Here is a 9,290-nt window from a genome sequence, read left to right on the forward strand (position 1 = left end):
GTTGGCTAAATAGAAACTCAAATAAGTGCTTGCTTATTATGGTAATTAACCAATCGTTGGATTCATGTTTCAGCTCAAAAGTACTTCCTTTGCTAGGTCAGATCCTGAGTAACCTTTCCCAGAACTGTTAGCCTTTACATTAAAAAACAAAAATTCTCCCCCAAAGATATGTTTATTGATTTTACAGAGAGAAAAGAAGGGGGGAGTGGCCGGGGAGAAAGAAGGAGGGAGGAGAAACATCGATTGGTTGCTTCTCGTAGGCACCCCGACCAGGGACCAAACCCACAAGCTTGGTGTACGGGATGACGCTTCAGCCGACTGACCCACTAGGCCAGGGCCCTCTACAGGTTTGGAAAACAATTTGATTGACCTCTCAGACTTCTCTAGAACTCAGGCTCTGGGAGGTCAGGGACTATATCTGAGTTTACTCACCACTGTAGCCCCAGAGCCTGGTGCAGAGTCTTGGGAATAGTTGGCTCTGAGAAACCCTGAGACCTGACAGGTAACTGGCTGCAGAAGCCACTTTCCCCAGGGCGTTTATGGAGTTCAGCAAATCCCAACCACCATCCTGGTGACCTTGAAGGGCAACAGGAGCAGAAATCACCTCACCCAAGGTCAGTCGAATCCAATGGCTACGTGGTGAGAATGAAGTGAAAATGGTCTATCCCTTATGAGGGATTTAAGCCTGGATGAGCCTGGGTACTCCACAAAACTCTGACAACGGTCTTCAAGAACCAGCACCATCGGCACGCGCCCTGCTCTCTCCTCCAGTCCGTCCCCCTCTCCCCGTCCTCACTTCACCCCGGCCCCACCGACCTCCTCCGGGTCCCTCAAACACACCAACGGCCCTCCCACTCTCTGGCCTTCGCACCCACGGTTCCCTCTGGGTCTGGACCCAGTTTGCGTGGTGGAAGTCAGTGTCAATGTGGGAGGGGCACCCAGGCATTAGGATATTTTTTTACATGTCCCACATCTTTTAAAATGATCAGGGATCATTCTAGTCTTTGGTAGATAATTGTTGAAACTGAGCCATAGGTCCAATGCAGAGCCTTACACTGTTCTCTCAGCTAAATAAGAAACAAAATAAAAGCGCCTCCAGTGATTCTCACGTGCAAGACAGTTGTTAGGCATTCCCCTATAATCCCCAGGGTAGATTGTTCTGCCCGTGAATATAGCAATAGAGACATTTCTGTCTGAAAGGCTGTCTTAATGAATTAATGAGATACTGTAAGATGAAAATATCGAACTTATTTTAAAAAACACGAGAGAAAAGAAATATGCATGAGTCCACTTTGCAATATATGAGTGTATTAACAACGAAAACACCGTTCCGTGTTCTGTTTGTCTCAGCTGAACTCCCCACCAGCGCGGCGCCCACAAGAAGGGGAAGGCTGCAGCCCATGGTTCACAGAGCCAGAGGCCTGGCCCGAGAAGGTGTGCATGTGCGCCCCAGACTCAGTCTTCCCAGTTCCAGGCGGAGGCCTGTTAACAACCATGCTCCAAACAGATGAAAATTAAAGGGCTTCTTATTGCCAGGTTACCCCAAAGCTCTCGAACTGTAGTCATTTCCCGTTTGAGGTCCTAGCACAACTTTCACTAATGCATAACGTGTTTTGATTTAAAGTACAGAGAGTGGAAGAGTGAAATTCTCCTCAGTTTCAAATGAACTAATATCTAAATCTGAAAATATGATCAAAAGTGATGCCTCTTCTGTTTTAAAAATAAACCACCCAGACGAATTTATTGGTGTGAATTGTCAATAAACCCGACAAAGAAAAATCGAACCGTCACCCTGTCTCACCATAGTGATGAGAATCTAGAACAGGTCAGCTGAGGGTATGGGGCGTGGACCTGTGTGAGTTCTATCAGCAATGGCCCTCGGGATCATTAGATGTGCTCTGAGCTCCCCTCGGAAGACGGGGGACCCTGCAAAGCCGTGCTCGTTTGCAGGCTGTTCCCACCCATGCTTACCAGGTGGCTATTGATGACCCCGAGCTCTTGTATCACCAGACTCAGGTCCTTGTGCAGTGTGACTATGGCATTCTTTACCTCCCCTAGAAGGACGGGAATGGAACTGTTTGCCTCAGGCTCCCCAGGCCAGCCTTCGGTGGTCGTCTGAACACTGGGGCGGGAGAAGTGGCCTACATTTTGGGCGGAGAACTCGACCCAATTACTGCTGCAAAGAGGACTGAGATTCTTTTTAGCCGACTCAGAATGATCTGGAAGAACGTCTGGGGGACTGAAGTTGTCCGTTTCTTCATCGGAAGACAGAGGGCCCCCGGGAACAAAGGGGGGAGGGACCCCGGCTGCCTTCTCTCTGTCTGTACTGGAGGCTGGAGAGCCCCGTGGGTGGGACACAGTCCAGAAGGACGGTCCGGCCAAAATCGGGGGCAGGAGCGGAGCCGACTTTTCTGGGGTAGCCGAGTCAGGAGACGACATGGACAAGGTGGAGAAGGACGATGTCACCTCAGAGGTGGTTGAAACTGAAATGTATCAACGAGAGAGAAAGATTATGCAATCTTCAAATGAGGGTAGTAGCTAAAATAATTTTATAATGTAAAATCCTGTCTGAAAGGTCTTGATATATATACACTACTTAGAATTTTATGTGCTAAATAATCATAATAAACCTAAATAAACCCAAAGTGGGAAAACAGAGAAAATCTAAAGATGTAGTGTATGTCAATAATACTGCAGAAATGAAATGAAAGTAAAATGATCAATATTTGTCTTCACCCTCAGATGCTGACAAACATGCTTTTACACCCCACTTATCCGAGAGAGCAGGAAATGGAAGTCTTTTTTTTTTAAGATTTTATTTATTTATTTTTAGAGAGGAGAGGGAGGGAGAAACATCCATGTGCGGTTGCTGGGGGCCGTGGCCTGCAACCCAGGTATGTGCCCTGACTGGGAATCGAACCTGCGACACTAGAAAATGAAAGTCTTATGCCCTGTCCTACTGGTGGCATTTTAAGTTAGCACTTAAAATAGAAAGTCTGAGGAAACTGCAACTTAGATTCCATCTCCTTTTTTTAGTTTCTACAGAGATACTTTGGCAAAATGAACCACCGATTGCAGCTACCGGAAGTTGGGAAACGAATTATTTCCTCTCAATAATCAAACATAGTCAAGACTGAAGTCCAGTCCATTTGAGATCCAGGATATAATGCACACATATACAGTTCATTTTTCCACAAGAAGCAAGACACAAAATGAAACGCATTCTAAACTTATTTGCTACAAAATTAAAGGTTTCATAACATTTTAACTTCCTTTCTGATGATATCATATTAAGTCTCTTCTTTCACGTTTCGTTCTCAACCGCCACTCCCGAGCTGTGCTCTGAGGGCGCCGCGCCCCTGGGGGCGCTGCGGGAAGAGGCGTCCGTGAGAGCAGTGCTTCCAGGTCGCGGGGGGCTGGGCGGTCCCAGGTCGGCCCTCCCGCTGGGAGGTTAACAGCGTCCACCAGTACGGTAATCGATTCAAGTATTTTTCCAAACATTTTTGGACACAGAACTTTTTCTTGGGATATCTATATACATGCATTGACGTAGTAGGTGGTATAAATGGGCTAAATCCAGTTCTAAAGTCTGGGTTTGCTACTTAGATTTTTTTTTTAAAGAACTTACTCCCCGTAGTCCTAGCACAGGGAAATTAATGTGTGGCCCTCAGCACACGTGACTTAGCTTTCTGTGTTCTTTCCTTTCCGTTACTTATCCACGCCCCTCTCAGCTAGGCTGGGCGTCCTGTAAAAATTATGGCTGGGGCAGGCAGCTTCCGTGCTCTGCTCCGAAGCCCTCCAGTTCTCAGGAAAAACTCCAAGGGCGAAACTGCTTGGGGGCCGACGTCTCAGCCCATGCAGCAGCAGCAGCAGGATATGAAAGGAGACGGGAGCGTCATCAGCCACAGTCGAGACACCGCATGCACACTGGAGAATCTGGGTCAGACTTCAGCGGACAGTCTGTCCTTGGGTGGAAACGGGTGTGATGGTGACGGGCCTGCTAACGGAGTCACACTGCTACACTCTCAACTGCCCGGGCTGGGCTCTCTGGATCACAGAGTTCTGTCACCTGACATGTCCCTCCTGAGCTGGCTCTCCTGTTTTCCACACCCCGTGTCTTTCTTGGTTCACTCTCATTTTGGAATAGCACATTCTCCGGTAGTTCACTGAGAAGGGATGCCGGAGAAGCACAAGTTTTGAGAACTTGCACGTTTGAAAGTGTCTGTGTCCCGGCCGCCCGGGCTTCAGGCCGATCCACGGGGGCGTTTCCGGAGCAGGCGAACCGCAGCGGGGGTCAGTGAGGCCCCAGCTGCCCTTAGCTTCCTCCTTTGGTCCCACGACCACCTCCGCCAACGAGAACGCTGATTCGCCGGCTGCGCACCTCCGCAGGTGCAAGGACAAGGGGAAAGGCGGCACGGAAAAGAGGCGTCGGCGAGGGGAAGTTCGTGTGGAGCTGAGCAAAGCGAAGAAGGATGACCAGATGCTAAAAAGGAGAAATGTCAGCTCGGTTCCTGATGCCGCTGCTTCGCCACTGCAGAAGAACCGCAGCGACCAGGCCGCTGTACGTGGGTCTGTTGAGGTCAGTGTCAAGGGCACAAATAGCAACCGCTTGGAAAGCAGCTCCAAGCTGCTCGAGCTAATGGGAAACCCTTTCTCGGGAGCATCAGCCATGCAAGATGACAGAACCCAGGCTGGTTTGGTGCCACGATGTGTGTCCTTCTGGGGCAAGACTGACTGCATGTAGTCCCACTCATGGTGAACCCCCTTGGGCCCTCACTAACAGGCCGAGGCCGTGGTAGACGGAGCTGCTATCCCAGCATTCATTTCTCTGCTGGCACGTCCCCCTGCTCACAGCCGGGAACACGCCGGATGGACCCCAGGAAACGCTGCAGGGGACGGTTCCGTTTCCCGAAACACAGTTATCAAGTCGGGTGCCGGCGTCGTCTCTTCTTGTAGTTCCCAGCATGCCGTCGTTGGCGTGTGGTAACTGAGGCAATCTCACCTAGACACTTTCAAACCTCTGTCACTGCAAAATGCTGCACCATCGGGAGAGGCAGTTGAACAGATTCTTCCTACCTAGCTCGTCTCCTGAGTCACGATGACCCAGGAGCATTGGCGGACAGCTGCTGGGCCGTTTCCTGCCTTACTGATGATGGCGCAAATAAACAGACTGAAACGGCTGTGCAAACAGAGGCCGTGCCCCCACCTGTGAAGCTCCTCGGAGCTCCTCAGGTGCGGATCGTGCCTCCCGCGCTAGGTGCCGCAGGAGGGAAACGTCATCCCTGGGACAGACGGACAGACTCAGGCTGTGATAGATGCGAGAGCCCTTGCCGCCTTCCCCAGCCTGCTAATGAACTCGGGAACTGACGTCCAGAGGGCAGCTACATGGACAACGTCACACATCACAGCCGGCCGCCGGGGCTAGATGCAGCAAGTGGTGGGTGATGGATCAGCCCCGCTCCTCACCCGCTCCTCACCTGCTCTAGGGCAGACTTCAAGGCACAGAAGGAAGAGGTGGAGGAACAGCTGAACAGATTGTACACCTCATTCCTTGTGGCGCAAGAGAGCCATCGATGGAGCTCTCAGCTGCGGAAAATACCAGAATTGACCCGGTTGTTCTGGTGCCATTTCAAATAACTTCCAGGTGGAGAGACTAGGTGACATGGAGAGGCTCAGTATAATGATTAAAAAATGTGGGGGTGTAGACAAAATGGAAGCTCTGTAAAACCATGAAAATGAGCCTGTGTACAAAGCTTCATTAACCTTGATTGAACAGTGTTTCTCTGTCAAGGAAGAGGGAGAGGAAGAGGGAGAGGAAGATCAAAATGTGCCAGTGACTACGTCTGATGGCCCTACGGTCCAAGTTCAGGATGCCGCTCCCCTGACCTTTAACTTCGGGATCGTGCAGCGGAGGCAGAAAGCTCTTCGTCGTGCACTATATTTGATGTAAGTTCGTCCTACTGTGTCTCTACTAAGAACGTTTTCCAAATGCGGTTTGTTACTGTAGTGCCTTTTACAACTTGAAATCGTACTTGATTAGTTCCAACCTGCACATACAGTATGTGCATTCTCTTCTCAATGCGTTTCTTGTGTCTATGTGGAATTTCATATCGGGTAGTGTCCGGTAAATAAAGACTGAATTCTATCCTTAAAAAAAGTAAATATCTGTATCCTACTTTTTTTTCAGTGATTGTTATTTTAAATATATTTTATTGATTATGCTATTACAGTTGTCCAATTTCCCCCCTTTATTCCCCTCCACTCTGCACTCCCCCTCCCACCTGCATTCCCCGCCTTTAGTTCATGTCCATGTGTCGCACACATAAGTTCTTTGGCTTCTCCATTTCCTATACTATTCTTAACCTCCCCCTGTCTATTTTGTATCTACTATTTATGATTCTATTCCCTATACCTTTTCTCCCATTCTCTCCCTCCCCCCCTCCCCACTGATAATCTTCCATGTGATCTCCATTTCTGTGATTCTGTTCCTGTTCTAGTTGTTTGCTTAGTTCATTTTTTTTTAGGATCAATTGTCAATAGTTGTGAGTTTGTTGTCATTTTACTTTTCATATTTTTGATCATCTTTTTCTTACATAAGTCCCTTTAACGTTTCATGTAATAGGGGCTTGGTGATGATGAACTCCTTTTACTTTACCTTATCTGGGAAGCACTTTATCTGCCCTTCCATTCTAGTTTTGCTGTATAGAATAATCTTAGATGTAGGTCCTTGCCTGTCATGTCTTTGAATACTTCTTTCCAGCCCCTTCTTGCCTGCAAGGTTTCTTTTGAGAAATCAGCTGAGAGTCTTATGGGAACTCCTTTGTAGGTAATGTCTCATTTCCTCTCACTGCTTTTAAGATTCTCTCCTTAATTTTAATCTTGTCTAATGTAATTATGATGTGCCTTGGTGTGTGCTTCCTCGGGTCCAAGTCTTTGAGAATCTCTTAGCTTCCTGGACTTCCTGGAAGTCTATTTCCTTCTCCAGACTGGGGAAGTTCTCCTTCATTATGTTTTCAACTAAGTTTTCAATTTCTTACTCTTCCTCTTCTCCTTCTGGCACCCCTATGATTCAGATATTGGAATATTTAAAGTTGTCCTGGAGGTTCCTAAGCCCTCTTCAGTTTTTTGAATGCTTGTTTCTTCATTCTGTTCTGGTTGAATGTTTATTTCTTCCTTCTGGTCCAAATTGTTGATATGAGTCTCAGTTTCCTTCCTGTTACTGTGGGTTCCCTGTACATTTTCCTTTATTTCACTTTTCATAGCCTTCACTTTTTCTTTTATTTTGTGACCATACTCAACCAATTCTGTGAGCATCCAGATTATCAGTGTTTTGAACTGTGCATCTGATAGGTTGGCTGTCTCTTCCTCACTTACTTGTATTTTTTCTGGAGTTTTGATCTGTTCTTTCATATGGGCTATTTTTTTTTTTCTTGGAGCACCTATTACATAGTAAGGGGTAGAGCCTTAGGTATTCGCCAGGGCGGGGCTGCACTGTGATGCTGTATGTGGGGGAAGGGTCTAAGAGGGTACAATGCTGCTTGCTCAGCTCTCTGTCAGCTTTCAATTACTTCCTTTGCTACCCACAAGCAAATTGGGCCCTTCTGGCGCTGATTCCTGGGTGGGCGGGTGGGTTTGTGTACGTTCTAGGATCCTGTGGTTCTCTCCAACGAACTTTCCTGTGAGGCGGGGAGTTTCTCCCACTGCCGCCTCAACCCCCACAGGTTTTTACAGTCAGAGGCCTTGAGGCTTTATTTCCTCACACAGGAACGCTGGGTTGTGCGGCCTGTCTCCCTCCCCAGTTGTTCCTCCCGGTTTATCCACACACAAATGTGGGACTGCCTGCCCTGCCAGCCACCACCTCACCCAGTCTGCCAGCCACCACCTTGCCATGAGTCCTCTCTGCCCGGCTGCCCACCTCCACCCCTCCTACTGGTATGGATAAATGTTTCTTTTTTAATTCCTTGGTTGTCAGACTTCCATACAGTTTGATTTTCTGGTGGTTGTGGTTGTTTTTTGTTTTTAAATTTGTTATTATGCTTCTTTTGGTTGTGCAAGGAGGCACAGCGTATCCACCTGTGCTTCCATCTTGGCCAGAAGTCTGTATCCTACTTTTAGGCTTAGTGATGGTTTAGGTAGATAAAGAATTCTAAGTTGGAAACCCTTTTCTTTCAGAAATTTGAAGACAAAATTCCACTGTCTTCTTGATTCCAGTATTGCCACTTAGGAGTTGGAATCATTTTAATTCTTATTCACTGTGTATAAAGTGTTTTATCTCTAACGTATAGTAGAATCTCCTCTTGTCTCCAGCTTCTGAAGCTTCTCCCTGTGCCCCTGAGTGCTATTACTTTCATTTGAAGAGGTCGGCTGAAAGTCAACTGACTTTTCATCAGGCGACCCATTTCCTTCAGCTTTAAAAGATTTCCTCGAATGCTTTAACTAATTATTTTCTCCTCTGTGCTGTCTCTGTTCTGTCCCCCCGAACCTCCTCTGTTCACGTGTTAGAGCTCCTACACCAGTCCTCTGGTCTTCCTGTTTCTCTCATTTTCCCCACCTTTGTCTTTGTGCTCTGCTTCCTTGGAGATTTTGTCAGCTTTAGCGACAATCTTCACATTGGGTTGTTAATTTCTGCTTTTATATTTTTAATTGCCAAGAGTTTTTTTTTTTTTGGTTCTCAGAAATGTGTTCTGTAACATTATGTTCGTGTTTCATAGATGCAACACGTACTCTTAACTCGTGTCAATGTTCCATGTTAGAAGTTTTTTTTTTTTCCTCAGATTCTGGCACTCCTCGCTCTCTGCTGGCAGTCAAGAATGCAGGATCACAGGGCTGAGCGAGAGCCAAATCGGCCTCGAGTGTGGGACTTGCCAGTTTCCAGCTTTGGTGTACAGTCTTCTGGGTGGGTCATCTCTAGGGGAGCTACTAATGTCACTATCTTTAGTCCTTTTCTCCAAGGGGCTTAGGTTCTTGTGAAAATGGTTTTCCTGCCTCCTGCCTACAAACTAAAGACCTGGCTCCCGGGAGCTGAAGTCCGGTAGGGAAAGGGGCTGGATTTTCGGCATTCGGTGTGTTTGCGCATGCTTGCTTAGTCCTGCACTGGGTGTTCCGGTACCCATGTGCTCAACTATACCTGACATCTTCATTTCAGACACCCCCCACCTGCCTTCTCCAGGAAACACGGATTATCTTTAAACTCCGGCCAGAGGGTGTGGACGTAGGTGGGGATTCAGGGCAGCAACTGTTCATCTGTTTGGCAAGGAGGAGAAAGCTAAGGATTTAACTGCATTTCGAAT

General features: G+C 47.6%; 1 pseudogene; it reads left to right on the plus strand.

Annotated features, from left to right (window-relative positions):
* Positions 1–2,437: 2,437 nt before the first annotated feature.
* On the plus strand, positions 2,438–5,950 carry LOC114513941 (annotated as a pseudogene).
* The last annotated feature ends 3,340 nt before the right edge of the window (positions 5,951–9,290 follow it).

This window comes from Phyllostomus discolor, chromosome 2 (genome assembly GCF_004126475.2).
Source record: "Phyllostomus discolor isolate MPI-MPIP mPhyDis1 chromosome 2, mPhyDis1.pri.v3, whole genome shotgun sequence".
In the NCBI taxonomy this organism is placed as follows: Eukaryota; Metazoa; Chordata; class Mammalia; order Chiroptera; family Phyllostomidae; genus Phyllostomus; species Phyllostomus discolor.